This window comes from Panthera uncia (genome assembly GCF_023721935.1).
Source record: "Panthera uncia isolate 11264 chromosome D3 unlocalized genomic scaffold, Puncia_PCG_1.0 HiC_scaffold_8, whole genome shotgun sequence".
Classification (NCBI taxonomy): Eukaryota; Metazoa; Chordata; class Mammalia; order Carnivora; family Felidae; genus Panthera; species Panthera uncia.
This window is the reverse complement of record NW_026057586.1, coordinates 69,495,008-69,520,333: the sequence shown is the minus strand read 5'-3', so window position 1 is coordinate 69,520,333 and position 25,326 is coordinate 69,495,008. Positions and strand designations below refer to the sequence as shown.

Sequence of the window (25,326 nt, the reverse complement as noted above, 5' to 3'; positions counted from 1 at the left end):
TTTGCATTTCTCAGTTTTAAAAGATAAAATTAATTTTTATTCAAGGGCCTTAGGCATCAGAAACCACCATCTTCAAAATGTGAGGTTCATGAACTTATTATAATCATTAGTGGTTAATAGCGATTCTGAGGCTGTGTCCATATACCAAAACATCTGAACAAAAGATGAAAACAATGTGAGGGAATTTTTTTTTTTTTTTTTTTGGTGGATGTTTTGTTTTACATTGATCTAGGTTGGATGTTCTTTAAGAAATGAATTTGGCACAGTGCCTGTGTGGATCAGTCAGTTGAGCATCCTACTCCTGGTTTTGGCTTGGGTCGTGAACTCAGGGTTCATGGGATTGAACCCTGCTTGGGGTTCTTTCTCTCCTCTCTCTGCCCCTCCCTCACTCTCTCTCACAATAAATAAACATTTTTTTAATTAAAATTTAAAAAATGAATTTGGCTTCTTGTCCACTGATTTCTATGGTCTTACAAACTGATTAATATTGATAACATATGCTTTGTTGGGGAAAGAGAACAAAAATGCTATAGCCTTCTCAACTTGTAGTCAAATTTATGCTAACTAGAATGCATTTTCTAAATAAAATATTGACTTTAGTTCTTCTTCTTCCCATCCCTTGATGAACAGTACTGTCTTAACACCAAACACCAGTGTTAGGTGTAGCAGATCAAGATAAGCACCCTGAACAGGGTAAGGGGCAAAGGCCCAGGGCAGGAGGGTCAGAGCCCTACAGCGGTAAGGTGGGTATCTATATGTGTGTGGGGAAGGTAACGAGGATGGGAGTTTGGTTACATTGGAGGGGACTAATTAAGTATGTTAAGCATAATGGGAGCCAGGTTTCTCACTAGTGGGGAAAAATTACAAATATGGAAAGTGAGAAAACTAGAATGATTTCTATAGTATTGGATTGGAATTGGCAGTATAGGTGTGAACTCGTGGATTTCCATATAGAGACATAAATATAGATGTATGTGTGTGTGCATGCACAGGTTCATACACATAATTTCCAGCTCTGTCCACTGAGGGAGCCCATGTCTTGGCTCCTAAAATAAACTAATAAAAAAGACAGGTGTCCTGGGGTACCTGGATGGCTCAGTCGGTTAAGCATCTGACTCTTGATTTTGGCTCAGGTCATGATCTCATGATTCAGGAGATCGAGCCCTGCATTGGGCTCTGTGCTGACAGTGCAAAGCCTGCTTGGGATTCTCTTTCTTCCTCTCTCTATACTTACATACACGTGCTCTTTCTAAATAAATAAACAAACAAAAATTTTAAAAAAACAAAGAAACAAACACATGTCCTTGGAGAAATAGCTGATTCCAGGACTGGAACAAGGAAGGTACAAGATGAGCCTGAAACAGCATGATGTATCAGAATGTTAAGGAAGTACTCAAAGAATCGAGGGGACATGTCAAAGAACACAGAAGCCAGGGGTGCCTGGATGGCCCAGTCAGTTAAGCGACCAACTTTGGTTCAGGTCATGATCTCACAGTTTGTGGGTTTGAGCCCTGCATGGGGTTCTCTGTTGTCAGCACAGAGCCTGCTCTGGATTCTCTGTCCCCCTCTCTCTCTGCCCTTCCCCCTTGCACACACGCACACACACACACACACACACACACACACTCTCTCTCTCTCTCTCCCTCTTAAAAAAATATATAAATAAACATTAAAGAAGAACACAGAAGCAAGCTTGAAGGGGCTCCCACTGGCAAAATCTGAGACAATGAGAGCATCAAAATAAATAATAATAGTAATGGATAAAAATAGGCACCCATGAGTCTATACTGATATAACTAATGAATGAGAAGTCTGATGAGAAACAGGATAATTTACACAATTTCAAAGAACTTCCCTATAAAACTACTTTAAATTACAAAAGGAGGAGAATAACTCTACGGTAGAGAAGGCTGGTAGAAACCACTTTAGTAAGTGACCAAAATAAACATCTATCAGTAATGGACAGATCAAAATCATATGCCATTTGACAAGAAGCAATATGTACTCAGCACCATTTCACTGGTATTTTTGAAAAAGATGCAAAGACCCTGAATCTAATCACGAGGAAACCTCAGACAAACCCACACTGGACATTCTACAAAATAACTGGCCCATTCTATAAGAACTTATCAAGTAGCACAATGTATAGACTTGTTGAATCACTATGTTGTACACCTGAAACTAGTGTAACATTGTGTGTCAACTATACTTTAATAAACACAAAACAATTATGGGGCACCTGGGTGGCTCAGTCAGTTAAGCATCTTACTCTTGATTTCAGCTCAGGTCATAATCTCATGGTTTGTGAGTTCTAACCCCAAAACAGGCTCTACACTGACAGTGAGGAGTCTGCTTGGGATTCTCTCTCTCTCTCTCTCTCTCTCTCTCTCTCTCTGCTCCTCCCCCACACTCACGTGCGTACACTCTCTCTCTCTCAAAATAAATAAACTTATAAAAAAACACATACACAAAAGCATGTCAAGGTCATGAAAATCAAGGAAAGATTGAGGAACAGTTCCAAGCTAAAGGAAGTTAAAGCAATTTAACAATTACATACAACATGTGATGTAACCTGGATCCTTTTGCTATCATGGACATTATTAGGACAATTGGCAAAACTTGAATGGAGTTTGAGGGTTGGGTAATAGTAATGTATCAGAATTAATTTCCTGATTTTCATGGTTGTATTGTGATTATGTAGGAGAATGTCCATGTTTCTAGGAATTGCATGCAGTATTTCAGGAGTGATAAAGCAACTGGTTCAGAAAATCATTTGTGTTGTACTTGCAGCTTTTCTGTAAGAGATTGTTTCAAAATAAACATAAATTTATACAAAAAGATTATTTATTTTATTTATTTTTTTAAATGTTTACTTATTTTTGAGAGAGACAGAGTGCACGCAGGGGAGGGGTCGTGAGAGTAGGGGGCAGAGGATCCAAAGCAGGCTCTATGCTGACAGCAGTGAGCCCGATGCGGGGCTCAAACTCACAAACTGGGAGATCACGACTTGAGCCAAAGTTAACCGACTATACCACTCAGGCACCCCAAAAAAGATTATTTTAGAGAAAAAATTGTATATTTTCTCATTTTTTCCTGTTGATATATGTTTTACACATATAAACAGAATTATTTATATAAATTATACAGAGACAAATATTGTGGAAACTCACATTTATTCTGTTCAAACTTATCTAGTGATTATTTTGAAATGTGTCCACATGCAAATGAGGTGTCAATAAATTTGGCTTGTTCTTGAAACAGAAAGAAAGCCAGAGAAGTGGGATGAAGGAGTGAAGGGAAACTGACAGGAGCTAAAATTGGGAGCCTTGGGCTAGAGCAGATCAGGTATGACCTAGAAGACCATCGAAATTGAGGTGACATAAACAGATATATATCTTTAAAAGAAGATTCTGGGTGCACCTGGGTGACTCAGTTGGTTAAGCGTCCAACTTTTTATTTCAGCTCAGGTCATGATCTCACAGTTGATGGGTTTGAGCCCTGCATCAGGCTCTGTGCTGACAAAGCAGAGCCTACTTGGGATTCTCTTTCTCCCTCTCTTTCTGCCCCTCCCCTGCTTGTGAGAGCGTTTTCTCTCTCTCTCTCTCTCTCTCTCTCTCTCTCTCTCTCTCTCACACACACACACACACACACATACACACACAAAAAATAAATGAATATTTTTTAAAAATATAAGAAGATTCTAGATGTCTTGTGTCAAACAGTGCAAAGGCAAAAATGAAAGCAGAGAGAGCACTGCAAGGTACTATTTACTTGAGCTAGAGTGGTAGACTTGAGATAGTGAGAACTGGTCAGATTTGAAATATATATTGAAAAGAGAGCTCACTGAACTTGCTGATGGACTAGATGTGGGTTATACAGGAGATGAGCCAAGGATGGCTGCTAAGGTCTTATTAGAGCAACTGGGTAAATGATGGTTTCATTTACTAAGATTGGAAATACTGAAGATGAACTAATGATGGGAAAATAATATGAATTGTGTATTGGACAGTGGAATAGTGGGGAAGAATGCCTGATTAAAGTGCATTAAATGCCTGATTAAAGAGAACAGAAGGCAGAGAAGTGGACAGAGCAAACATGGACAGTTCTCTTGCAAGATAGATAGGATTTGGTCAATGGAAAGAAGAAAGGCATTCCAGGTAGGAGAAAAGTATATTTGTTAAGATTTGGAGGCAGAAATGAACTTGGTTTGGGGTGCCTGGGTGGCTCAGCTGGTTAAGCATCCGACTTCGGCTCAGGTCATGATCTCGCAGTTAGTGGGTTCAAGCCCCGCATTGGGCTCTGTGCTGACAGCTCGGAGCCTGGAGCCTGCTTTGATTGTGTCTCCCTCTCTCTCTCTCTCTCTCTCTGCCCCTCCCCTGCTCACGTTCTGTCTGTGTGTGTCTCTCTCTGTCAAAAATAAACATTAAAAAAATTAAAAAAAAAAAAGAAATGAACTTGGTTTGTTTATGACAGTGAGAAAACTGATCCAACTCAAGGAAGGGGAACATATTGGGTAACAGTGGGAAACATTATGTAAAGTGGAGCCAGATCATGAGCAATCTGAAAGCCAGGTAGAGGTGTGTTAACTTGATAGTAGGAAACAGAAGTCAGGAGGTATTTTAATTAGGGAAGTGATATGATGAAAGTTATAAAGAAGATTAGACTGTCAGTGGTATGCAGGAAAGTGCAGGAGGCTGTGGCAGCAATTCAAATGCAAGAGACTCAAGTTTTGGCAGTAAAATCAGACCAGAAAGGGAAGGCTTGGGGGAATTTTGATACCTGACTAAATAAGGAAAATGATTTCAAAATTCTGAACTTAAGACATTGAAAGAATAGAGTTGATGCAGAGAGGCAGGGAAACTGGGTAGGAAAATTCATTCTAGATGTGAAAACAGGAGGGCAGTGGTGAATAAAAAGACAAGCATACTGGGGGCACCTGGGTTGCTCAGTCAGTTTAGGGTTGAGCATTGAGCGTCTCACTTTGGCTCAGGTCATGATCTTGTGGTTCATGGGTTTGAGCCCCATATCCGGCTTGCTGCTGTTAGTGCAGAGTCCGCTTTGGATCCTCTGTCCTGCCCCCCCCCCCTCAAAAATAAAAATAAACATTAAAAAAAAAAAGACTAGCACACTGGATTTGACACAATGGTGGAACATCAAAGTGGAAATTCCCAATAGAAAGTTAAAGTTCTGGGGCAAGAGGACCCTAGATAAGACATTTGGGAGTTAATAGCATGCATGTGTTGCTTGAAGCCAGAGATGGGATAAATCCTCCAAAGGAAAGTATGTAGAGCTTGAAAAGTATATGGTCAAAGACACTGGAGATGTTGGAGTTTGCTTGCAATTAGAGGTGGGGGGAGGAACAAAAGTGACAGAGAAATGGATGACAGGTCAGACAGATGCAAAGAATGAGAACGGTATAATATCACAGAAATAAGAAGAGTATTTAAGAAGAATATATAGGTAATATGGTAAAATAGATCAAGAAGAATGAAAAAAAGGAGTAAAGACTGTGAGAGCTATTAATTAAAAAGTCATTATTTATTCTGAAGAGAGTAGTTAGGAAAGTGAAGATGAGTGAAGTGACCAGCTTTCTGAGCCAAAGAACAGGTAAGGAGGGTGCAGTAAATGGAAAGCATCTTGTGAAAAATTTGGTAAGGAGAGGAAGGAAAAAGCCTTTTAACTAGGGGGATAATTAGGATCATGTAAAGGCTTTTTTCTACTTAATGGTTACACCAACTTCACTTAAATTTTCCTCCCCTCCTAACTGAGAAGTTTAAAATCTTGCTTTTGAACAAAGTCAGGGATTATGACACAAAGCATCCAAAACCAAGTGGAGGAATTTGATTTCTCTGTTGTGTTCTTGTAAACTAACAGGAAGTATCTTTTGGACTTTCAAACTATCCTCTACCAATACTTTTTTTCCTAAATTGAGACTACAATATTCTGAAGATAGAGTATGAGTGAGAAGTTTTAAAACATGCAAATATTTTCAGATGCCATTATTATACCCAGCAGCCTACCCAGCTGATGTATTTATTTCCAAGTGGAAAATTATGAGTTTATATTCTCTTCCTGAGACTACTTAGACTTAAATCTTTAAAATATAATTTTGTAGTAGTTTTTTGGTATTATGAGGTGTTTTTCATGTTTATTTTTTCCCCATAGGTGAATTCTATCTAACATTTATTTATTTTTTTAATATAACTTATTGTCAAGTTAGCTAATATACAGTGTATACCGTGTGCTCTTGGTTTCAGGGGTAGATTCCCTTGGTTCATCACTTACATATAACACCCAGTGCTCATCCCAACAAGTGCCCTCCTCAGTGCCCATCACCCATTTTCCCCTCTCCCCCACCCCCACCATCAACCCTCAGTTTGTTCTTTGTATTTAAGAGCTCTTATGGTTTGCCTCCCTCTGTGTTTGAAACTATTTTTCCTCCTTTCCCTTCCCCCATGGTCTCCTGTTAAGTTTCTCAAGTTCCACATATGAGTGTAAACATATGATATCTTTCTCTGATTGACTTATTTCACCATATGATCCCATCAATAGATGCAGAAAAAGCATTTGACAAAATACAGCATCCTTTCTTAATAAAAATCCTCGAGAAAGTCAGGATAGAAGGAACACACCTTAACATCATAAAAGCAATATATGTAAAGCCCACAGCTAAAATCATCCTCAAGGGGAAAAACTGAGAGCTTTGTCCCTGAGATCAGGAACATGACAGGGATGTCCACTCTCATCACTGTTTTTAACATAGTGTTTGAAGTCTTAGCTTCAGCAATCAGACAACAAAATGAAATAAAAGGCATCCAAATTGGCAAAGAAGAAGTCAAACTTTCACTTTTCTCAGATGACATGAGTCTACTCTACATGGAAGATTCTACCAAAAAGCTGCTAGAACTGATACATGAATTCAGCAAAGTCGCAGGATACAAAATCAATGCGCAGAAATCAGTTGCATTTCTATACACCAACAATGAAGCAACAGAAAGAGAAATAAAAAAATCGATCCCATTTACAATTACACCAAGAACCATAAAATACCTAGGAATAAACCTAACCAAAGAGGTAAAAGATCTGTATGCTGAACACTATAGAAAACTTATGAAAGAAATTGAAGAAGACACAAATGGAAAAACATTCCATGTTTTTCATGTTTAAATGCACTGCATCTCCTTTAAACAAATCCTTGACATACTTATTTTTTTAGAAACATGTTCACTGACTTCTGGGTAGAGATGGTAGATTGACACATACATTTATTTAGTTTCCTCTCCAAATCCCACCAGAATGCTGGTAAAGAGATATATTTAAAGATCAGAAACCCCAAATTACAGAAAGAATAAAAAAGGAAGACAAAAGCATTGAAATTTTGGGAGCTGGAAAGCAGATACATGAAAGATAACTAACATAGCTGGAAACTTAAACCAGCAGCAACGTGAAGCAAAAAGACCACCCAAATGAACATCAGTCTAAGGGATTTCCAGCATCGTGTACTTTTGGAAGAGGAGATAAAGAGGATGAGTAGAAGAGCTAAAATAAGATCAACTTAAAGACATTTATGAAGTTGAAATCCTCAGATCCCTTCCTCAATTTTGCAAACCAAACAGTTGCCCCTTGCTCACCAAGGTATAATATCGTAAGTTTATTCTCTAGAGAGGGTGATAGTCTTTGGATAGTGGGATATACAAAGCACCCTCCAGGAAAGGTATTAATTATGGGGGAATTAAGGGGAATTAAGTAAAATTATACATACTAAGTGCAGAGACCCTTAGGCTTCCATCTCTATTTGGCTGCTAAAACACTGGGGATGAACACAGATTCTGAGCACAGATTCCTCTGACCAAGAGGAAAAATTTTATTTTTTTTATTTAAAAAAATTTTTTTTTAACGTTTATTTATTTTTGAGACAGAGAGAGACAGAGCATGAATGGGGGAGGGGCAGAGAGAGAGGGAGACACAGAATCGGAAGCAGGCTCCAGGCTCTGAACCATCAGCCCAGAGCCCGACGCGGGGCTTGAACTCACGGATGGTGAGATCGTTACCTGAGCTGAAGTTGGACGCTTAACCGACTGAGCCACCCAGGCGCCCCTAGAGGAAAAATTTTAAAATACAGACATTAAGAATTCTCCCAAAGGCCTGAAGTTCATTCTACAGTGAAGGCCACAATCATAACCATCTATAAGCTCAGGGCTTTCTAGTCTCTCCACTCTTAAATATGAGCAGACAACCCAGAACTAACAGCCATTTTCAGACTTCTGAGGAGAGAGAGGTAGAAGAGATGCATGGAGGTAGAGGTGGAAATGGCAAACAAACAGAGGAAACGGACATACACTGAGAGGAAATCTACTTAGAAATAATTAGTATCTTCTGAGACAAGAGACAATTCTTTGAGCACGAACAAAAACAGTATAGTATAAAAAAGAACATTCAGAAAACAATAACAAAAGGCTCTTAGAAATGAACAGCAATATAAATGAAAACTCAAAAGAAAGTAGGACAGGGGGCGCCTGGGTGGCGCAGTCGGTTAAGCGTCCGACTTCAGCCAGGTCACGATCTCGCGGTCCGTGAGTTCGAGCCCCGCGTCAGGCTCTGGGCTGATGGCTCGGAGCCTGGAGCCTGTTTCCGATTCTGTGTCTCCCTCTCTCTCTGCCCCTCCCCCGTTCATGCTCTGTCTCTCTCTCTGTCCCAAAAATAAATAAAAAACGTTGAAAAAAAAAAATTAAAAAAAAAAAAAAAAAGAAAGTAGGACAAAAGAGTATGAGTACAACAAAAGCAAAAGATACAAAAAATTGGAGAGAAAAGATTTTTTAAAAAATAGAGTGCCTGTGTAGAAGGTCCACTATCTATTAGGAGATCTAGAAAGAAACAGAGGAATTTGAGAAGACGACATAATTTTCATCAAGGAAATAATTGAAGAAAATTTCCCAAAACTGAAGGAGTACCCAAGTTACCATATTTAAATGGGCCACATTTGTGTTTGAGTGACGAACACAAGTAATGAATCTGTATATATAAAAATTATATATTCTGAATACAAGTTCTTTGTCAGATGTATGTATTCAGAATATTTTCTCCCAGTATTGGCTTGCTTTATCATTTTGTTAACAATGTCTTTGGAAGAGAAGTTTTGATAAAGTACCTTTGTAAAAATATCACCTGATTACATATGTGTGGGTATATTTCTGAACTCTGCATTCTAGTCCATTGATTTATATGTTTATCTTCACCACAATGCCACCCTACTTTGTTTAGTGTATTTTTACAGTCTTGATATCTGATAGAGTAAGTTCTCCAACTTTGTTCTTCTTCATAAGTTTTATGGCTTTTCTAGGTCCTTTGCATTCCCATTTAAATTTTAGACTCAGCTAATTTTAGACTCAGGTCAATTTCTACAAAAGTGACCTGTGGAATTTTGACTGGGACTTCATTGAATGTATGGATCAGTTGAGGTAAAAGTGACATCTTAATCAAGTTTCCAATCCATGAACATGGTAAATTTCTTTGATTTTTCTCAGCAGTGTTTTATGGTTTTTATTGTACAGGTCTTGGCATGTGTCTTATTATTTCAGCTCTAAGTATTTTGAATTTTTATACTACTGTAAATGGCATTGTAAATTTCACTTCTAATTTATCATTGATAGAATAGAGAAATAAAATAGATTTCTATGTATTGAGCCTATATCCTGTGACCTTGTTAAATTCATGTTATTAATCCTGAAAGACACTAGTCTTTCTTTTTAAGTAGGCTCCACACCAAGTGTAGGGCTTGAACTCTTCTTGAACCTGAGATCAAGAGTCCGATGTTCGACCAACTGAACCACCCAGGTGCCCCTGCAATCCTGGTAGTATCTTTCTTACATATTTCCTGAAATTTTCTATGTATGTAATCATGTCATTTTCAAAGAAATTCAGTTTTATTTCTTCCTTTCCGATGTGTATGCCTTTTATTTCTTATGCTTACCTTAATTCACTGACTAGGACCTCTAGTATAATGTACAATAGAAATGGTAAGAGTTGATATCTTGTTTTATTCTCTACCTTAGGTGCAAAGTGTTTAGTCTTTCACCATTAAGTATGATGTTACTTTTAGGTTCTTTGTAAATATCTTTTAAAAGGTTGAGGATGTTCCTTTCTATTCCTTGTTTTCTATTAGTTTCATTAAAAAAAATTTTTTTTAATGTTTATCTATTTCTGAGAGAGAGAGCATGAATGGGGGAGGGGCAGAGAGAGAGAGAGAGACAGAGACAGAGACAGAGACAGAATCTGAAGCAGGCTCCAGGCTCTGAGCTGTCAACGCAGAGCCCAAAGCAGGACTCTAACTCACAAATTGTGAGATCATGACCTGAGCCAAAGTCGGATGCTCAACTGACTGAGCCACCCAGGTGCTTCTAAAAGTTTCTTTTTAAAAAATTACACATGAGGGGCAAAAGTAAACATTAAAAAATTAAAATAAAATAAAATAAAAATTACAAATGAATGTTTAATTTTGTGAAATACTTTTTTATTAATTTTTTTAATGTTTATTTATTTTTGAGAGAGAGAGAGAGCACAAGCAGGGAAGGGGTAGAGAGAGAGGAAGACAGAGAATACAAAGCAAGCTCCAGGCTCTGAGCTGTCAGCACAGAGCCTGAGGCGGGGCTCAAACTCACGAAGTACGAGATCATGACCTGAGCTGAAGTCGGACATTCAACCGACTGAGCCACCCAGGCACCCCTGTGAAATACTTTTTTTGCATCTACAGAGGTGATCATGTGGCTTTCTCCTCTATTCTGTTAATATGGTGAGTTATACTGACTCTTTTTTTTTTTTTTTTTTTAGTTACCTTGGTTCTTAAATCTTAAACAAACCTTGCATTGCTGGGATAAAAACCATTTAGTCATGATACATTATCTTTTCCACATATTGCTAGATTCGATTTGCTAATATTTTACTAAGGACATTTGCATCTACAGTCATGAGGGATATTTGTTAGTCTGTAGTTTTCTATTCTTGTAATGTCTTTGTCTGGTTTTAGTATTAGGGTAATGCTAACCTTATAAGATGAGTTTGAAGACTTCTCCTTTATGTTCTTATAGAGTTTGTTTAAGATTAGCATTATTGTTTCCTTATTTGTTTGATAGAGTTCACCAATGAAACCCTCTAGTCTGGAGTTTACTTTATATGAAGGGTTTTAGTTATGAATTCAATTTCTTTAAGAAATACAGGTTTATTAAATTTATCTATTTCTACATGTGTCAGTTTGGTAATTTGTGTCTTTCAATGAATGTGTTTATATTATATAAGTTATCAAATTTATCAGAATACAGTTTTCACAACATTCCTTTATTTTGCTTTTAATGTCTGTGGAATTGATAGCAATATCTCATCCTTCATGCCTGATGTTGGTAATTTGTATCTTCTCTCTCTATTTCTTAGTCAGTCTAGTTAGAAGTTTACCAAGTTTATTGATACTTTCAATATTTTCCAAATTTTTGTATATTTTCCCAGTATTGTGTTGTTATTAATTTTTTTTTTTTATTTATTTTTGGGACAGAGAGAGACAGAGCATGAACGGGGGAGGGGCAGAGAGAGAGGGAGACACAGAATCGGAAACAGGCTCCAGGCTCCGAGCCATCAGCCCAGAGCCTGACGCGGGGCTCGAACTCACGGACCGCGAGATCGTGACCTGGCTGAAGTCGGACGCTTAACCGACTGCGCCACCCAGGCGCCCCTGTTATTAATTTTTAATAGAACTCCATGGTCAGAGAAATACTTATTATAATCCTTTCAAATTTAATGACACCTATTTTATGACCCAGAATGTGGTCCAACTTGGTTTTACAAACACTTGTAAGCAATATATATTCTATAGTTATTGGATTTTGTAAGATTTTGTAAGATTAATGAGGTCAAATCGATTGCTCCATTATTGAGAGAAGAGTACTGAAATCATCAACCATAATTATTGATTTGCTGATTTCTCCTTTAGTTCTGTCAGGTTTTGATTCATGTATTTTGAAACTCTGTTATTAACTGTATATACCTTTAAGATTGACTCATTATTTTGTGATATCTCTAGCTCTGATAATATTCCTTATCCTAAAATCTTCCTTGTCTGATATTAATATTGTCATTCCAGCTTTATTACAAGTAGTCTTTGTGTGGTATATCTTTTTCCATCATTTTACTTTTAACTTATCTGACTCTCCATATTTAAAGTGTGTTTCTTCTAAATAGCATACGTCAATTCATTTGACAACATCTGCCTTTTAATTGAAGTGTTCAGACATCTTACTTTTTTTAAAGTTTTATTTATTTATTTTTGAGAGAGAAAGAAAGTGAAAGTGGGGGAGGAATAGAGAGAGAGAGAGAGGGAAAGAGGGAATCCCAAGCAGGCTCTGCACCACAGTGCACAAACCGTGAGATCATGACCTGAGCCATGAGTTCAAGCCCCACACTGGGCTCCACACTGGGCCTGAAGTCTACTTAAAAAAAAAAAAATCATAAAAGCAACAAAAGAAAACAACTCATCACTTACAAGGGAACCCAATAAGGCTAACAGCTGACTTCTCAGCAGAAACAATGGAAGCCAGTTAGGCAATAGGATAACATCATCGAAGTGCTCAAAGAAAAACTGTCCTATATTCTATATCTTATATATCCTATATCAAGCAAATCCATATATGTGTAGATTTATATATACATTAAATAAAAACATCCCCAGATTAGCAAAAACTGAGAGAATTTGTTGCCAGCAGACCCATCTTACAAGAAATACTAAAGAATATGCTTCAGATTAAAAGCAACTCCAAGTGACTCCAGATGGTAATTTAAATTGCCATAATAAAACAAAGGACAATGAAATGGTATTGGTAATTATGCAATTATAAAAGGCAGTGTAGGGGCATCTGGCTAGCTCAATCAGTGGACCATGCAGCTCTTGATCTTGAGGTTGTAGGGTTTGAGCCCCATGTTGGATGTAAAGATTACTTAAAAGAATAAAATCTTAAAAAACAAACAAATAAATAAATAAACGGCAGTGTAAAAAATAATAAATAAAAGGCATTACAAAGGCATATTTAAAAAGCAATTATACAGGGATGCCTGGGTGACTCAATTGGTTGAGTGTCCAATTTCAGCTTAGGTCATGATCTAGCGGTTCATGAGTTGGAGCCCCACATTAGGCTCCATACTGTCAGTGCAGAGCCTGCTGAGGACTCTCTCTCTCCCCCTCTCTCTGCCCGTCCCCCACCTGTGTGTACTCTTTCTCTCTCAAAATAAATAAAGCTTAAAAATAAAGTAAAAAGCATTGTATAAAATATGTAGGTAATGTATTCTTCAACCTATAACATAAAGAAATATAATATATTTACCAATATCAACACAAAGAAGATGAATGGGAGCAAAGCTGCATTGGGCTAAGGAAATGACTACAGATGATAAAGTAATAATTATAACAATGTATTGTTGGATTTGTAACACTAATAGATGTATAACAATAATACCATATAAAGGGGGAAGGTACACAATAGAGCCATATAGGAGTAACATTGCTACATTTCCCTGGAATTAAACTAGCAAAAACCTGAAATTTATTTTGATAAGTTAAGATTTATATGATAAGCCCCAAAGCAACCAATAAAATATACATATATAGTAAAAAAAAAAAAAAACAACTAAAGAAATTTAAATGCCTCATTAAAAATATTCACTCAATGCAAAAGAAAGCAATAAAGGAGGAATAGAGGAACAAAAAGAATGAAACGTGGAAAAGAAAAAGTAAAATGGCAGGCATAAATCCAACTCTATCAATAAGATTAATGTGAATGTATTAAACTTGTTACTAGAGATAATGAGAGACATTTTATAATGATAAAAGGGCCAATCCATCAAGAATATAAAATAATTATAAACATATATATGTCTAATAATATAACACAAAATTACATGAAGCAGAAACTGATAGAAATGAAGAGAGAAGCAGGCAATTCAACGATAACAGTCGGAGACTTCAATGCCCCAATTTCAGTAATGAAGAGGAAAACTAGGCCGAAGGTTAACAAGGAAATAAAAGATCTGAACAACAGTATAAACCAAGTAGACCTAACAGATACCTATAGAACACTACACCCATTAGCAGAATATACATTCTTCCCAGGTGCACATGGTTCACCCCCCGGGGGTTCAAGCCCCTGCAGTGGGCTCTGTGCTGACAGCTCAGAGCCTGGAGCCTGCTTCAGATTCTGTGTCACCCTCTCTCTCTGCCCCTCCCCCACTCACACTCTGTCTCTCTCTTAAAAATAAATAAACATTGGGGCGCCTGGGTGGCTCAGTCGGTTGAGCGGCCGACTTCGGCTCAGGTCATGATCTCACGGTCCGTGGGTTCGAGCCCCACGTCGGGCTCTGTGCTGACAGCTCAGAGCCTGGAGCCTGTTTCGGATTCTGTGTCTCCCTCTCTCTGACCCTCCCCCATTCATGCTCTGTCTCTCTCTGTCTCAAAAATAAATAAACGTTAAAAAAAAATTTTTTAATAAAAATAAATAAACATTAATTTTTTTTAAAAAAAGAAGAAAACTAGGGCACCTGGGTGGCTCAGTCGGTTAAGCATCCGACTTATGCTCAGGTCATGACCTCACAGTTTGTGAGTTCGAGCCCTGCATTGGGATCTGTGCTGACAGCTCAGAGCCTGGAACCTGCTTTGGATTCTGTGTCTCCCTCTCTCTCTACCCCTCCTCTGCTCATGCTCTGTCTCTCCCTGTCTCAAAAATAAATAAACATTAAAAAAATATTTTTAAAAAGAAGAAAACTACAGATTAATATCTCTTATACATATGAACATAAATGGTGTTGGGACAACCAGATATCCACATACAAAAGAAGGTCAGATCCATACTTCATACCATATATAAAAAATTAAGTTGAAATGAATCAAAGATCTAAATGTAAAAACTAAAACCATAAACTCTAAGAAGTAAATATACAGATGTAAATCGTCATGACTTAGGATTTGTTAAAGAATTCTTAGATCTCTCTGTCTCTCTCTCTCTCTGTCTGTCTCTGTCTGTCTCTGTCTCTGTCTCTGTCTCTCTCTCTCTCTCACACACACACACACACACATACACACACACAAGAAGCATGAGCATAAGCAACAAAATAAAAATGGATAATTTGGACTAGAGCAAAATTAAACCCTATTTGTGTTTCAAAGGACATCATCAAGAAAATGAAAAGACAACCCATAGAATGGGAGAAAATATTTGCAGGTCACATATCTGATAAGAAATTAGACCCAGAAAAAAATAAATAATTCTTACACCTCAACAATAAAAAGATAAGCAATCTAACTTTAAAGTGAGCAAAAAATCTGAATAAGCATTTCTCCATGGAAGATATATAAATGAGCAATAAGCACATGAAAATATGCTTGACATCTGTCACTAAAAAATGCAAATCAAGGGCACCTGGGTGGTTCAGCTGGTTGAGCATCTGACTCTTGATTTTGGTTCAGGTCATGATCTCACAGTTCATGAGTTTGAGCCCCACATCAGGTTCTACACTGGCTCCCTCTCTCTCTGTGCCTCCCTCACTGGCTCTTTCTCTCTCTCAAAATAAACGAATAAACTTTAAAAAATGCAAATCAAAACCACAATAATATACCCTTACTTCACACCCGTTAGAATGGCTAGAATCAAAAAGTAAGATGATAAGGGTTGGTGAAAAAAGGGAAAATTGGAACTCTTATACACTGCTGGTGGGATTGTAATATGATGCAGACACTTTACAAGACAGTTTTGGAGTTCAAATAATTAAACATAGAGTTACCATATGACCCAGGAATGGCACTCTTAGGTACATACCCAAGAGAATTGAAAATAGGTGTTCAAAAAGAACTTGTACATTAATGTTTATAGTGGCATTATTCATAACAGTCAAAAGGTATAAACAACCCAATGTCCATCAATAATGAATGGATAAACAATATGTGGTATATCCCTACAATGGAATAGTATTCAGCCACAAAAAGGAATGAAGTACAGTAAAACCTTGGATTGCAAGTAACTTGTTCTGTGAGTGTTCCGCAAGACAAACAAACATTTATAATACACTTTAACTTGAAAAATGAGTGATGTCTTGCAATATGAGCAGTACATGATGCCGACATCACATGATCACAGTTGAATCAATGGTCCTTCTCTCTCTTGCTACGGGATTGTGGATGATCATCAATGCAATGTCACATTTCCACAAAATCTTCAAAAGGAGGCAAAAGTAAATATCATTGGATAGGTTCCTTAATAAAGTTGCACTAAAAGAAAAAGATTCCATTGAGCCAATAGACAGCAGTGATTCCATTAGTGATAGTAAAAGTTGCCTTACACAATAACTCTCTTCTCTTCTTGTCTCCCTCACACTAACCACGAAGGTTTTCAAAGGTAAGTGCAGGTTAATTTGTTTTTCTTTATATTTTGTATTTTATTTATTATTTTGTATTATAGTATAGTATTGTAATCATTTTTACATGAATATTTTTGGGTTGTGAAATGAATCATCTGAGTTTCCATTATTTCTTATGGGTAAATTTGCTTTGATATACAAGTGCTTTGGATTCTAAGCATGTTTCTGGAACAAATTATGCTCACAAACCAAGGTTTTATTGTACTTATACATACATCTACAACATAGATGAAACTGGAAGACATAATGCTAAGTGAAAGAAGCCAGTCACAAAATACTACACATTGTACAAATCCATTAATATGAAATATCCAGAATAGGCAAATCTATAAAGTCAGAAAATATATTACTGGTTGCTCAAGATTTGAGGGAAAGGAGAAATGGGGAAATATGGAGGTGATAACTAAAGGGTTTGGGGTTTCTTTTTAAGGTGATGAAAATGTTCTAAGATTGTGGCAATGGTTGCAAAATTTTGTGTAAATACTAAAGACCATTCAATCATACACTTTAAATGGGCAAATTGCATAGTATATGAATTATATGTCAATAAAGTTGTTAAAGAAAGAAAAATGTTGTAGGGGTCCCTGGTTGTCTCAGTCAGTTAAGCATCTGACTTCTGATTTTGGCTCAGGTCATATCTCATGGTTGTGAGAGTGAGTCCTGAGCTGCATGCACTCTGTCAGTGCAAAGACTGCTTGGGATTCTCTCTCTCCCTCTTTCTTTGCCCCTTCCCCACTTATAAGCATTCTCTCTCTTTCTCTCTCTCTCAAAATAAATAAATATTTTTTAAAAAGAGAAAAATGTGTAAACAGAATCATACAATATGTAGTCTTGATTCTGGCTTCTTTCACTCAGCATAATGCATTTGCAATTGATCCACGTTGTTGCATGTATTCACAGCTTGTTTCCTTTTAAGTTTATCCATTACCCCATTAAGAAACATTTGAATTGTCCAGTTTTCGAAGATTACAAATAAAGCCACTGTAAACATCTGTATACATGTTTTTGTGCAAACATAGGTTATCACTGCACTTGGTATAATAGCTGTTTTAAAGTCTTTACTAAATTTATCATTGCTGACATTTCTGGGTCTGCTTCTACTGACTGATTTTTTTAAATGTTTATTTATTTATTTTGAGAGAGAGAGAGAGAGAGTGCATGACAAGTGGGGGTGGGTCGGAGAGAGAGAAAGTGTGCATGGGGGACCGGCAGCGACAGAGAGTGAGGGAGAATCCCAAGCAGGCTTCATGCTGTCACTGCAAAGCCCAGTGCGGGGCTCAATCTCACGATTTGTGAGATCATGACCTGAGCCGAAATCAAGAGTCGGACGCTTAACCAACTGAGCCACCCAGGTGCCCCATCTACTGATTGATATTCACTGGTTATGATTGATATTCACTGGTTGCCGGGGGCACCTGGCTGACTCAGTCAGTAGAGCATGTGACTCCTGATCTTGGCATTGTGAGTTCGAGCCCCACGTTGGGCATAGATACTACTTTAAAAAATTTCATTCTGCTTTATATGTCAATAAAGTTTTACTGGATTCTGGACAATAAGAATTGTACATAGTTGAGTGTTTGGACTTGGTTGTTTTCCCCTAAAAAGTGTTGAATTTTATTTTGGCAGGCAAGTAAGCCAGATCCTTTCAAGGCTTGTTTTTAAGCTGTTAATAAGATTGAATTTGGAGGACTTCACTAAAGGGTTGGTTTAGTTCTACTGCTAAGGTGTAACCTATCTGGAGTCCCTACTGAATATTCTGGGTTTTCAACAAGGTCTGTCCATGTAACCGGTAATTTTGTGAATATTTCCCAGCGCTGTGACAACTCTAGGAATTGTCTAGCTTACGAATGGGGAGAAAACTCCCCAACAGATTTCTTTGTCCAACCTTATAGAATTTCTAACCAAACTTGAGATGCTGAATATTCAACCAAAGACTCAGGGGATCCCTATGCCAACTTCTGGAGCTTTTTCTCTGTATAGGTCCCTTCCTTCTGATATTCTGTCCCCAACTACTTCAGCTTTCTCAAACTCTAATCTCTGTTTCTTCAACTCAGCAAGATGGTCATGTTCTGCTTGTTTTCCCCCTCTCTGTGGTGGTGGTCCCCAGAGTACCTCCTGACAGGCCAATTTTAAGGCTCATCCTGCTTTTCTTCTCTCAGGGATCATAGTTCTGTATTTTCTGTTGTTTAAAATCTGAAAATAGTTGCTTCACATATTTTTCCTAGTTCCCTAGCTGTTCACAGCAAGACAGCAAGTCTGTTAACATTATTTCTTCATGACTAAAAGTGGAATTTGATCATTCTATTGGATTTTTGCTGTCCTGTGGGATTTTTCACATTCTCTCCCATATGAATGAATATAAGATTTAATGGATTGAGTATGAGCTTTGAAGCCAGAGACACCTAGATTCAAATACTGATTCTGATGGTTTGTAATCTGGCAAACTTAGACATGCTACTTAATGTCTATGAACTTTCATTTCTTCAGCCGTAAAATGTTATGCAAAGTTGTTGTTGGGATTAATTGAAACCATGTATATATAGCTCTTTGTGGGCACTTACTGAATGGTGATATTATTTATATAACAGCTATTTGGGAGCACCTGGGTTGCTCAGTGGTTGAGCATCTGACTCTCAATTTCGGCTCAGGTCATGATCCTAGGGGCATGGGATTGAGCCCCAAGTTAGGCTCCACACTGAGCATGAAGCCTGCTTAATATTTCTTTTCTCACTCTCTCTCCCTCTCTCTCAGGGTGCCTAGGTGGCTCAGTCAGTTAAGTGTCCGACTTCAGCTCAGGTCATGAGCTCACGGTTCGTGGGTTTGGGGCCCAAGTTGGGCTCTGGGCTGACAGCTCCGAGCCTGCTTCAGATTCTCTGTCTCTCTCTGCCTCTCTCTTAAAAATAAATATTTTTTAAAAAAAGATTCTCTCTCTCCCTCTGCTCCTCTCCCTTGCTTGCTCTCTCTCTAAAAATGTATTTTAAAAAACACAGCTATTTTTTTGTTTATTTTCCTAAACAGTTTTGAATCAGGGATTTGGTTTATCTTTGTGCACACTACCTTTGTATGATGACTCACACATGATAGGCTTCATATAAATCTGCTGACTGAATAAATGTTGATAGCTTACAACTAGAACACTTTAGAATATTACTTTCAACTTTCTTCACAATGAGCTTCATGTAGACTTGTTTAAATATCAAAAATGTGTCATTAGGTATAAAGTTTCTTCTTGTTCTAACTTTGGTTATCAAGGGAGGAAGCTAATTTGAGGTCCATCATGCAGGAAGAAGCTAATTTGAGGTCGTGGCTCCATAAAGTATATACATATAACTTCTGTTTCTAGTTCTTTACCACTATCTGAAGCACCAGTCTTCTGAAGTCTTTGATCTCAGTTTTGAGATCCTAATATAAATGCTAAAAGAATTATTCTCCCTATGATGCCTGGATTTGTTATAAACCATAATCTTTTCTGTTTACCAATAGACAATTTGGCTTCAAATGGAAAACTAGAAGCACATATAAAAAGTATTAGAAAAATTGGCCAACTGAATATAGTTCTAGATAATTAAGTAACATTATTTTTTTCCAATGTACAATTAACTAATCTCAACAAAGTCTTCACTTTGAAAAAAACCCTAATTTTTTTTTTACTTTTATTTGCATTTATGTTATGCAGTTTACTCTTGGACCATAAATTTTTGTTTCTTGAGTTTCTTCTGGGATATCTTTTTCTTCTATGCAACCTCTTCTTCAGGTTTAGGAAAAATCTGCTCTTTTTCAGTAAGGATCATCTGAGTGTGGCAGGGAGAGCTCATGTATGGGTTAACTTGACTATGAGCCCTGTAAGTTCTATGCCATATCTTGGGGGCTTTGTTCACCTGGATATACTCAATGACCAGAGAATCTACATCTAAACCTTTAAGTTCAGCATTACTGTCTACAGTAAAAATTCACCACTCTTTTTGGGCCACTGACTCTGTGTCCAATCCCACTGTTTGGCCTGGGTACACCTACCAACTCCACCATTATAGTGACTGAATGGCACACATTGCTTCTGCAAAGTGATATCTTTCAGATACTTGGGTGATTTTCAGATATGCATATCCTTGATGGCCTGGGCAATTTCACGTGTGTTCTTAAGGTGAACATGAAGATTTGAGCCTCCTGATTTGCATGATTTTTAGAGTTTTCTGGGTCAAGTGAATAGCAAACCATTTTCAGAGATCACCTCAGGCCACTTACAAGAAGAGAAAAAAAAAATCCTAATTTAAATAGAACCTAATAATTTGTTTTAGTTTAATGATTTTAGTATGATAACATGTATTATTTCAGACTATTAGAAGTATCTTTTTTTTTTAGGTTTGTTTATGTATTTTGAGAGAGAGAAAGCAGGAAAGGGGCAGAGGAGAGAGAGAATCCCAGGCAGGCTCCGCACTGTCAGCACAGAGCCTGACACTGGGCTAGAACTCATGAACTGCCAAGATCATGATCTAAGCCGAAATCAAGAGTTGGATGCTTAACCAACTGAGCCACCCAGGCACCCCACAAGAATCTTTTTTTTAGTGTTTATTTATTTTTGAGACAGAGAAAATATGAGCGGGGGAGGGGCAGAGAGGGGGACAGAGGATCCAAAGCAAGCTCCACACTAACAGCAGCAAGCCCAATGCAGGGCTTGAACTCACGAACTATGAGCTGAGCCGAAGTTGGATGCTCAACAAATTGAGCCACCCAGGCGCCCCTCACAAGTATCTTTTTTTAAACAGAACATTTCTAAGTCTTACTCCCTTTTTTAAAATAAAGTTTACTTACTTACTTTGAGGGGAGAGGGGCAGAGAGAGAGAGAGAGAGAGAGAGAGAATCCCAAGCAGGCTCCAGCATGGAGCCCAACATGGGACTTGATGCCACGAATGGTGAGATCATGACTTGAGCCAAAATCAAGAATTGGACTCTTAACTGACAGAGCCACCCAGGAGCCCCACTCCCCCACCACCGCCTTTTTTTTTTTAAACAAAACTTATTTATTTTACTGCTAGGATTTAATAATAGTACATTCAAATTGCTCCTACCTAAGGTTACTCACTATACTCAACTTTTCTTCTGCGATAATAAATATCAATATACTTATTTCTTTATGTAAGTGAAACATAACAGATAATTAGTGTGGCTCTTCCCATTAGAAATAATTCTCTGATAGGTTATAGAATCATTCATATAAAAAAAAGAAATGACTTATAGGGCTGTGGGAAATTCAACCAACTTTCATTCCTCCTTGCATTGTTAATAGAGGATAACGTTTACATTCTATAACGTAAAACAAAAATTAATTGAAAAAATGTTCCTATTTGACAAAAAGAAACTTTGTGGAAAGGACTATAGCTCCATGATAGAGAATGATGTGTGGTTTTTAAGTCTGAATATTTTCTGTAGATAATGTGCCTTCTCCAACGTTTTCAATAATCAACTCCATTTCCAAGAATCTAAGATATCCTTGCCAACACTACATTGTATCAAATAAAGCATATATGTTCATGAGATGTGATGCTATGAAAACCACCAGACTATACCTCAAAAATGCAAAACTTCAGTTTAGAGTTTAGTAGGAAAAAATATATTCTGAATGAAAAGGCTCTCATTTCAATTCACTAGCTGGAATACAAAGAAATTCTAAGGAATTCAGAAAATATCTTTCTAGTCCACACTTAAATGGTACCATTTACTTTGATGCTAATGTAATTTACATTCTAATTTCTCAAAAACAAATCATTTTCACTAATCAAATGTGTTAGTGTAAAAGGGTAAAAAATGGGCTTCATGCAGGAATAAAATGCATCCAAAAATGTTCATTGTAACTAAATAAAATGATAAACTATTGAATTGGTTTTTAAGAAATACTTGTGGCTGTTATATTCTTAAAAATTCTGTCTTTAGCTCAAATTCAAAAAACATCATTTGTATGAATTATTTATCCATCAGTTAAATTAATGTGTCACAGATGAGAAAAATATACCATGCTGGATCAAGATTACTAGGTACAAAGGAAAGGCCTAGAGAAAAATGTGTACAGAATATCTAACAATTCTTTCTAACATGGAGGTACAAAGACTCATAAAGAGCTTGGAAAATTAGAAAATTATAGCATATGGGCCCCTATCTAAAAAACTGATACAAATATGAATTCTAAAACAGCTATAATGGTTTAATAAACTAGGACCATCAGTTTTTAAAGTAGATGTAGGCAACATTAGCCCTCCACTTTTAAAAATATTTATTTATTTTTGAGAGAGAGAGAGCACAAGCAGGGGAGGGGCAGAGAGAGCAGAGGGAGACAGAGAATATGAAGCAGTTTCCAGGCTCCGAGCTGTCAGCACAGAGCCCAACGCGGGGCTCGAACTCACAAACCATGGGATCATGACCTGAGCCAAAGTTGGAGGCTTAACAGACTGAGCCACCCAGGCACCCCAGCCCTCCATTTTTTTTATAGCTGTCTGTACATGTCAGTAATTACTAGAATCCTTTAAGGAGCCTGAGTTAATTATTAGAAGGTATTTTAGTACTCTATTAGAAAGAAGTACTTTTCCCTCAGCATTTAAACAGCATAAAATTTAAATAAGATTCCATATCCAATTCCAGAACATGTGTTGATTGTCACAAGATAGCGAGTTCTTTAAAGAAGGCTGTCCAGGGTTTTCTGTCTAGTATATAGATCTATTGTTATCTGTCCAATTAACTACAACAGAGAAAACAGGCCCAACTTCCCAGTATACTAGGAAGTGCCATTGTGTTTGTGTGCCCTTACTAGCTAGATATTAAGCCCCAAACCATCGCTATTAGGAAAGAAGACCTATCCTGAAGGTGTTGCAGAGGTAGATAAAATGATAAGGACATATTTAGGATGGGGTTTTCCAGACAGTTCTATGTAACCCTGTTTTGTTCTAGGATTCCTTGGTCTCCTACTTGGGCTCTGTGTTCTATTTTCCAAGTGGAGTTAGGTTTTAAGAGTTCTTATAACTTGAGGCACCTGGGGGCGCCTGGGTGGCTCAGTCGGTTAAGCGGCCGACTTCGGCTCAGGTCACGATCTCGCGGTCTGTGAGTTCGAGCCCCGCATCGGGCTCTGGGCTGATGGCTCAGAGCCTGGAGCCTGCTTCCGATTCTGTGTCTCCCTCTCTCTCTGCCCCTCCCCCGTTCATGCTCTGTCTCTCTCTGTCTCAAAAATAAATAAACGTTAAAAAAAAATTAAAAAAAATAACTTGAGGCACCTGGGTGGCTTGGTCAGTTAAGCGTCCAACTTCAGCTCAGGTCATGATCTCCTGGCTCTATGGGTTTGAGCCTCACATTGGGTTCTCTGCTGTCAGCGTGGAGGCCACTTTGGATCCTGTCTTCCTCTCTCTGCCCTTTCCCTGCTTGTTGTGTGTGTGCATGCTATCTTAAAAATAAATAAACATTTAAAAATTAAAAAAAAAAGAGTTCTTATAACTTAAAATTTTTTAAAATTTCAAACCTGTGTGCTTTTATCATTTCTGAATTTACTGCCAAATTACAATCTCACTTTTACATTGTTCCTTGGATCTTAAGGATCGATCATACCAGAAAATGAATATTTGTACTATTCAAATATTGAATAATTTCAACTACTGATGAAAATTCTTCATATTTCTTTTTCTGTGACTGAGATAAGGAATAAGATGAAAAAGAAAATTGTGTGAAAGAAATTTTTTTCCATCTTATAGTAGTCTCACAACAAGATCATATGTTAAATTGCCTCTTTACTATAGATGACTGGTGAAAAAGCAGTATAAGCTATTTGATCAAAATTTTGTAGATTTTCTATTTTAAAAAAAAATTTTATGATTTAAGAAAGTTCTTAAAAATCTTTGAGTTAGAGGGGTGCCTGGGTGGCTCTGTCAGTTGAGCGTCTGACTTTGGCTCAGGTCATGATCTCACAGTTCGTGGGTTCGAGCCCCTCATCTGGCTCTGAGCTGACAACTCGGAGCCTGGAGCCTGCTTCAGATTCTGCGTCTCCCTCTATCTCTGCCCCTCTCCCATTCGTGCTCTGTCTCTCTCTGCCTCTCAAAAATAAAGAAACGTAAAAAAAAAAAAAAAAAAAAAATCTTTGAGTTAGAGGTTACCAAAAGTAGAGATTGTAGCAAAGACATAGAATACAGGGAAAGGTATGGAAAGTTCAGTATTGGAATTACAAGTCATGGAGACAGAAGTTCTCTACTATACGTACTTTTCAACTTGTTTGGAACGTCCTCTGCCTTAAAATCTGCCAGTTAAAATATAATTCATCCATAAAATCACCAATTCAATGAAACCTTCCCACACAGTGCCAATTTATCTTTATTTCTGTATCATAACAGCACAGGCTTTGGAGTCAAATTGCCTTGATCTGAATTGTGGCCCTGCTACTTATTCACTGTGTATGCAGTCTTGTACTAACTTCTCTAAGTCTGTTTCCTCATTGCAGGGTAATAATAGACTCTACTTCATAAAATAACTGGGAAGATTAAAAGTGACAATACATGTAAAGCCCCGAGAACAATGCTCTATTGTTAGTTAAAATTATTTCTATCATTCATATACTCTCCATTATTATTTGCCATTATATTATGTAGGTATTGTCTCTTCAGCCAGAGTTACCAAATGTAGAAAATATATTTTGTATGCTTTTGTCTTCTTTACAATGCTCAGCAAGGTACTGCTCTTGATAGGAATTCAAAAAACATCCCAGAGAATCTTAGCATGAAAGGGATCTCAGAGGTCAAATAAGTTTAACTTTTCCCCTAAATCATGATTTTTCTCTTACAACACCCTGGAGACCATCATCTATACTCTATTTTGAACACAGTGTGTGTGTGTGTGTGTGTGTGTGTGTGTGTGTGT

General features: G+C 37.5%; 1 protein-coding gene and 1 pseudogene across 2 annotated transcripts in view; both read right to left on the bottom strand.

Moving 5' to 3' along the window:
- Positions 1-25,326, bottom strand: part of HORMAD2 (HORMA domain containing 2) — a 91,485-nt gene that overhangs the window by 20,190 nt on the left and 45,969 nt on the right. The gene's annotated exons all lie outside the window — the stretch shown is intronic.
- LOC125914517 (60S ribosomal protein L17-like) lies at positions 17,266-23,683 on the bottom strand (annotated as a pseudogene).